Genomic DNA, 7,722 nt, shown 5'->3' with positions numbered 1-7,722 from the left:
GAAATGGTTTCAGGATCTGCAATAGGAGCCTTATACAAGTGAAAGTGTGTGTCCGGGACCCTGTAATATCTGTCGGGCTTTGCAGGGGCCGGGGGAATAGAGTCAGGGGCAGTACAAGCATCATTATAAGCATCATCAACAACTGTGAGTACTGGAGGAATGGCTAAAGGCCTATGCTGTGGTAAATGTAAAAAGGTCCTAAGCCTTTTCCTTGAATCTGAAAAATCCTGGCCCTGCCATTGAAGATGCTCTCTCATAGCATGTAAAGTTTCCCCAAAAGAAAATTCCTCTGGAGGAGAGGCAGAAGGAATGGAGTCTTCTGCATCGGAATCCTCATAAGGAGAATATGGGCCTTCTGGAGGACCTGTGTTGTCTGAATCATCCGAGGAGTAGTCTGTAGAAACAGGATCGGGGGGCTCTGCTCTAGGCCTCTTCTCTGGAGGGGGTTGAGAGGCCCCGTCTGGGTGAGGTTGGGAACCCCTGATCAAAGAAATGAGGTCCTCAGCCAAGCTGAGCATTTGGGAACTGGAGGTAGGCCTGTGTGAGGGGGTTTTAGCAGGCAAGGCCTTAGAAGCTTTAGCTGCTTTAGCCCTAGAAAAAGCCTTGATAGACATAGATGCAGGGGGCCTAGCAGCTCCACGTGCAGGAGTAGAAATGTCTAAAGGAATAGTATCAGATAAATCCTGGGAGCCTGCTACAGCAGGAGTAAGTTCAGTAGCGGATTCAGCCATGCTGTGAGAGGCCTCGGCTATCGGAGGCAAGCTTTCGGCCGAAGAACCGAGGACTCTGTTTCGGCCGAAACAGAGACACTCGCGGTTGGCTTAACCGTGGTTTTGGCCGAAACCACGGACCGCGAGTGTCGGTCCTTTTCCTTACGCTTTTTAGCTAATTGTGAAGTCGGAGTCTCCGACGGCATTTTATAAGCAAAAGCGGGACCAAAAAACTCCTCTGCAAACTCCGACCGACGTCTAAGTGTCCGTCGGTTGAAGGAAGCACAGGCTAGACAAGCTGATACGTCGTGGTCTGGGCCTAAGCAAGGAAGGCAGTAAGAGTGGAAATCCTTATGAGGCATTTGTTTCCCACAAGTTAAACAATTATTTACTTTTTCTGACATCGGCTGAGGCAAGAAAGAGTCCCCAACGGGGTACTTACCTTTTTAGAAGTCTTCGGTAGTAGTAATCTCTGGAACCGACCGACCGGCACTTGCGAACAGCTTCTGCTTCGGGCACCGCGCGGCAAGAAAGACTGAGGAAGATGGCGTCGGCTGATGCCTTTATACCCAATAAACAGCAGCTATGACGTCGGGTGAAGTGCGACATCAGCAGAGGCCAGACCCAGACTTTGGAATCCGGCCGACCGAGGGGCTGCCTGAGGCAGGACAACCCATTTGTTAGGACTGCAGATGCATCCTTGAAGGACATCTGTCTTCTCCTCCCTTCTGTGTTGCAGTGCCCCATTGTCGAGGTTTGTACTGGGCTTGTGGTTGTCCTCTGCCTCTTGGACGTCTGTATTTACCCCTCTGTGGTCTGTCAGTAGCTGGAAAGGACCAATTTTTTGTTGGCCATTTCTGCTGAAGCGAGGGGGCTGTACCTGCAGGAAATCTTTGACTGTCTGCATAGATTTTGCCTTATCCTCCATTTTCTTTAAGACTTCTTCTGCTTTAACTCCAAAAAGAACATCCTGCTGTAAGGGAGCATCTAGAAGCTTTGCTTTAACATGATCAGGTAGAGTTTGTTCCTTTAACCAAGCATGCCTATGTATAACAGACCCAGTGACAGCTGCTCTGCAGGAAGCCTCCAAAGAATCAAATCCACATTGTAAAGTATGTTTGCCCACCTGTTCAGTTGTGTGCAACAGATCCTGCATTTCTTTCAATTCAGACTGTTGAGGGAGTGTACTCATTTTTTGTTTTAACTGAGATATTAGAAATTGCTGATATTTTAGCATGTGAAATTGGCAATTTAGTGCCCTCATAGCTAGAGTGACTGAGGTGTAAACCTTTTTCCCCTACCTGTCTAGTGTTCTGGAGTCCCTTTCAGAGGGTACAGGATTTTTTGCCATAGAAGCCTTAGCCCCTTTGGGACCCTGGGAGATGGTCTCTGGATCAGCAACAGGGCTTTTATAAAGAAATTTGTGGGAATCAGGCACTCTATAGTATCTGCAGCAACAACAAAGACCAACAGTGAGTCCCAGCTCTACCTTCCAATAAGATAAAATTTATTCAGAACAAATCGTGTCTCTCTCTAGCGCCTCGGCGAACAGCCTTTACCGAGTAAAACAGTAAGACTTCTAAAAACTTCCCAATATATACAAAATAGAACAAAACAATTAATTAATTATACAATCAAGTAATTAAATCACATCAATAATACACATTTAAAGCTGCAATTTTTAAATAAGACTTTGCCAGTTGCATTCCTTATTCATGCCATATGGTTGTAAAGTCCCATATTTCATAATCAAGATAGATTCTTTCTGTCTCAATATATTCTTCTGCCATTCTGTATTATTATAATAAAGAGGAACATGTTCCAATATGGAAACTTTTATATGATCTATATTACCAAAATGTACAGAGTTAAAATGTTCAGCAATAGGGCTATTTATTTTATTATTCCTTACATCCCTAATATGTTCTTTAATTCTTTCTGCCAACATTCTCTTTGTTTCCCCAATATAATATTTATTACAACTACAAAATATCGCATAAATAACACCCTTGCTCATGCAAGAGTATGTAGTTCTTGTAGTAAAATTCTTTCCATTTATTTTAACTACTTCATTTACTATATGTTTACACACAGAGCACTTTCCACAAGGAAAGGTTCCTACAACCTTCATATTATTTAAACTACTAGTGCAAGGTTTTTTATAAATACTATGTACTAAGAAGTCCTGAATATTTTTGCCTTTTTTATAAGATATAATCAATTTGGTATCTTTCAGAGATAAAATATCTTTCTTGATGAAATTCCAGTAGTCCATAATTAATTTGTTAATAATGAAAGAGAAATTGGTATATTTAGTAACAAAAAATATCCTATTCTGACTAGATTTCTCACTATTACGACTATTATACTTATAGTTGTTATTAAATATATTATTGCCTTGTTTATTACCAAATACTCTATAGAAACTGTTTTCTACATTCACCGGATTATAGCCTCTAGCATTAAATATTTCAGCTATTTTCAATGCCTCATTATAGGCTAGATCCATATCAGAATTAAGTCTCTTTATTCTGAGAAATTCCCCATAAGGAATAGCTGTTAGAGTATGAGAGGGGTGACAACTGTTGCCCCACATTTTCCAGCTGACTTCATCAAACTTTCTATATATACCCGTATGTATTGGAGAGCCTTTATTACCTTTCAGAGAAATATCTAAAAAGTTAACTTGGCAACCTCGTTGTATGTCACTGAACTTAATCCCAAATTTATTATTGTTCATTATATCAATAAAGTCTATAGATGCATTATAGTTGTCCTTGTAAATAAAAATAAGGTCATCAATAAATCTAAAATATTTTAGAACATTATTTTTAAAGAATGGTACTCTATAAAGAAATTCATTCTCAAACATTCCCATAAATAGGTTCGCATAGGCTGGCAAATGCGGCCCCCATAGCTGTACCTGTCAGCTGTTTATAAAGAATGCCATTGAATTCAAAAACATTATTAGTTAAACAAAATTCAACCAGTTCCAAGATGTAGTGAGTTTTAGGACTATCCCCAAAAAAGAATTTGATGGCTTCCAAGCCCAAAACATGGGATATGTTGGTATAAAGACTCACTACATCTACAGTAATGAAATACATTCCCTCAGACCAATGTATGCCCTTAATCTTTTGAAGGAAATCATAAGAATCTTGTATATATGAGGGTAACATCAAAACTTTTTTCATTAAAATTTCATGTAACAAAGTACAAAGATTATAGGTGAAATAACCAAAAGCTGAAACAATAGGCCGGCCAGGTGGCCGGTCCAGATTCTTATGAATCTTGGGTAAGCAGAAAAATTTTGCAACTTTGTTATTCTTAATACTTATTTTTCGGTCTACATCTGTTTTAGTCAAATAGTTTAGCCTAATACCTTTTTGTAATAAGGCATTAAATTCTACTTCTGCCTTTTTCAAAAAGGTTATATTGGTCTCACAATACACAGTTTTATTGTCAAGGTGTTGCATACACATGCTATAATAATCATATGAATTTAATATAACCAGTTTTCCCCCTTTATCTGAGGGTTTGAAAACTATGTTACTGTTCTTACTTAATAGCTGTAACTTTTCCCATTCTACTTTGGTCAAATTATAGACATGTTTTTTACTTATAAATCCTTCTAGTTCTTTATCTAACAATATATTTAGCATTGATTCAAACTTTAATATATTGGAATTTTTACATGGGGGAAGAAAACAACTAGTACTTTTCAACATATGGGTATCCAATAAATCATATGCATTATTTCCACCTCCTTCATCCGATATACATGAATAAAAACTTTCATCACTCTCTAAATCACTGTCAGGCATTGAAGTCATCTCATAATTAACATTATTAACAGAGGTATTTCCTAACCTAAAAAAATATTCCCTTAGATACATTTTACGACATAACTGGAACAGTTCAATTTTAAGCTCATGCTTCTTAGGCATACAGGTAGGTACAAATTTAAGACCTTTTTCTAAAATAGCTAACTCGGTATTATCAAGTTCATAGTTTGACAAGTTAACCACATAATTACTATGCAAATTATGTCCATCTACCTTTCTTGTAATGTCCATCGCCCGAGTCTCTATGGCGTTCTGAGCTAGTCCAACCCCTCTTCCTGGTATTGACATGATGTCCATTGGGTTCCGAATAGGTCTTTCGAAAGGCCTCCTATAGTATCTGTCAGGTTTGGCCAGAGCAGGAGGCAGAGAATTTGGGTTCAAACTGGATTCTAAGTAAACATCATCCACAATGTCTAAAACTGGGGGGATGGCAAGTGGTCTGTGCTGGGGGAGTAAAAGAAACTCTCTGAGCCTTTTCTTTGAGTCAGAGTAGTCCTTACCTTCCCAGTGAAAATGTTCCCTCACAGTGTGCAAAGTTTCCCCAAAGGAGTAGTCTTTAGGAGGAGAAGCTGAGGGAATAGAATCCTCAGCATCAAAATCTTCATAAGGGGAGAAGGAGTAATCTTGGTCCTTAGAGGAGCATGTGAAAATAGACAATTGTTCAGAGGAGGCATAATCTTCCTCTTGTCTAGGCCTTTTGTCGGGTGGGGGTTGGGAACCCCTGATTAGAGAGATCAAATCTTCAGCCATTTTGAGCATCTGCTTCTTAGGCATGGGGCCTTGAACTGGAGACTGAAGTGCAGCCTTTTTAGGTTTAATAGGAGTCTTAGTCTTAGGATACGTTTTTATGGTGAGCGTAGTCGGTCTGAAGACGCCTTCAGAAACCGAAAGTGTTTCTGCAGCACCGACATCTTTTTCAGCAGTGTCGTCGGTAGGGGCTAAACAAAATGGCTGCGTCGGCCTAGTACTTTCCGCCAAAAGTTTCGAAGTGGTCTCGGGTTCCAGATCTGCGGTAGTCAGGGGCTGCGTCGGAGCCTCACTGAAGACCGGTGAACCAGAGACTGGACCAGCCGAGGCCTCGGAGTTTGGCTTGGGTCTAGGTTGCCTGTCCTTATCCTTGCGTTTTTTGTGCACGGCGGTAGTCGGTTGCTCCGACAGCATAGTGTAGTTAAATTTTCTACCGAAGTAGTGTAGTGCGAAATCAAAGCGTCTTTTTATAGTACGCTTCTTAAACCTAGCACAAAAACGACAGCCAGTGATGTCGTGGTCTGGGCCTAAGCAAGGTATGCAGTAAGAATGAAAATCCTTATGAGGTACTTGCTTCCCACAAGAAATACAATTGTTAACTTTTTCTGACATCGGTCAGAGGCAAGAAAAGTTTCCCCAACGGGGTACTTAGCTTTATTGAAGACTTCGGATCTGAAATTCGACTTCGAAAATCTTAGGAGTCGGCCGACCGGCACTTGCGAAATGCTTCTGCTTCGGGCACCGCGCGGCAAGAAAGACTGAAGAAAATGGTGTCGGATGCATTATATATACCCCTGGCGCACTGACGTCAGTAAAGAAGCGACAGCAACTGATGCCGGACCAAGACTTTGGAATTCCGGCCAACTGCGGGACCGCCTGACGACAGGATAACACAAGTGTGATGACTGCAGCAGGGTAACACGATGAACATTTGGAAATAGCAACTACTTCGAGTTAAACAGTCGAGAAGGTAGCACCTTCATCAAAAAGGGCATTAAGAAATAGAACATCTGAAAGTGGTGCTGAAAGGATCCATGTTCTTGCTCATGGACCAAATAACAAATCTCTTCCACTTACTGGTGTGGACTTTTCTAGTGGAAACCTTATGCAAGGCTAGAAGAATTTTTCAGACCGAGGACTTAATCCTGAACTCTCACTAAGGTTGAAAATGGAGAAACCATGCAGTCAAGTTGAGGTCTTAAAGATTCGGATGCTGCATCCCTGACAGATAAGAAAGGAGGCCCTGACTAGGCTGCAGTATCCAAGGAGGATATTTCAGATGCGACCACAGGAAGGGGAACCACACCAGACAAGGCCAGAAGGGAGCAAGGAGGATGACTGAGCTCTTCAACCTGCTTGCCTTCTGAAGAAACTGGGGGTCAGTCATGGACTTCAGCATCCATCTGGGATTCCCCCAAAGGGGGGATCAGAGTAAAGAACCTGCTGCATTTGTTGAGATGGGAAGCAAGGTTGACTCAACGGTTGAAGATCATGTCTGCCACTAAATGACTGACGGACCACTCATGCAGAACCAAGAGTGATCTGCCGAGTCTGTCCGCTAAATCTCTCTTCTTCCTCATGATATGCATTGCAACCAGAAGGCAGTTTGAAGATATCGCTCACTCCAACACCCTCATGGCCTTCCTGCACAAGGGGTAAGAATGGGTTCCTCCCTCGTCTGTTAATGTACCAGACAAGACATTTTGTCGGAGTATACTGCAACAGTCTGCAAGGGAGAACATCCTGAAAGGCTTGCAACGTTAGGACTGCTCTCATCTCTAGGACAATGATATGCAAACTGGTCTCAGTAGGGGACCATGTGCTTTGGACCATCTTCCCGTTGCAATGCCGCCCCCCACTCAAACTGGAAGTGTCCCTGGTCATGGTGGCTATAGGGGAGTTGTTCAAGAACAGTCTACTTAGAATGAGAATGAGTGCATCCACCAACTAAAGTGATGCCTGCAAGTGGAAGTCAACCTGAAGTGAAGGGACAGCGGCTGAGAGAGGACAGACCTTTGTGCAGCTAATGTCCACTGGAGAACCAGCATGAAAAATCTGGCTAGAGGAACAGAACAGCTGCTGACATGGATCCTACAGTCTTGCAGGATCAATCGAGCAGTGGGGTGTCTATTGGGCTAACAATTCGTGTACCTGATTTCTCGAGAGTGGTTACTCTGTGTGAAGGAAGTGAAGCTATCTGACCCTTGTGTTGAGTTGCATATCTATAAATTCCAGGTTTTGTACCAGAGTCCAGTTGGATTTGCTCATGTTTATGGTGATGCCCAGAGAGTGATAACTGGATTAAGTAACCCCTGGCTTAGACTAGCCGATGCCTCGTGCGAGCAGTCAGGAGCCAACTGTCTAAATACGGAAACACCTGGAATCCCCTGAGCCTCAAATGAGCCGCTACCACTGCCATG

This window comes from Protopterus annectens, chromosome 2.part1 (assembly GCF_019279795.1).
Source record: "Protopterus annectens isolate FY-2018-M chromosome 2.part1, PAN1.0, whole genome shotgun sequence".
NCBI classification, from domain to species: domain Eukaryota; kingdom Metazoa; phylum Chordata; order Ceratodontiformes; family Protopteridae; genus Protopterus; species Protopterus annectens.
Note: the sequence above shows the minus strand (reverse complement) of the source record.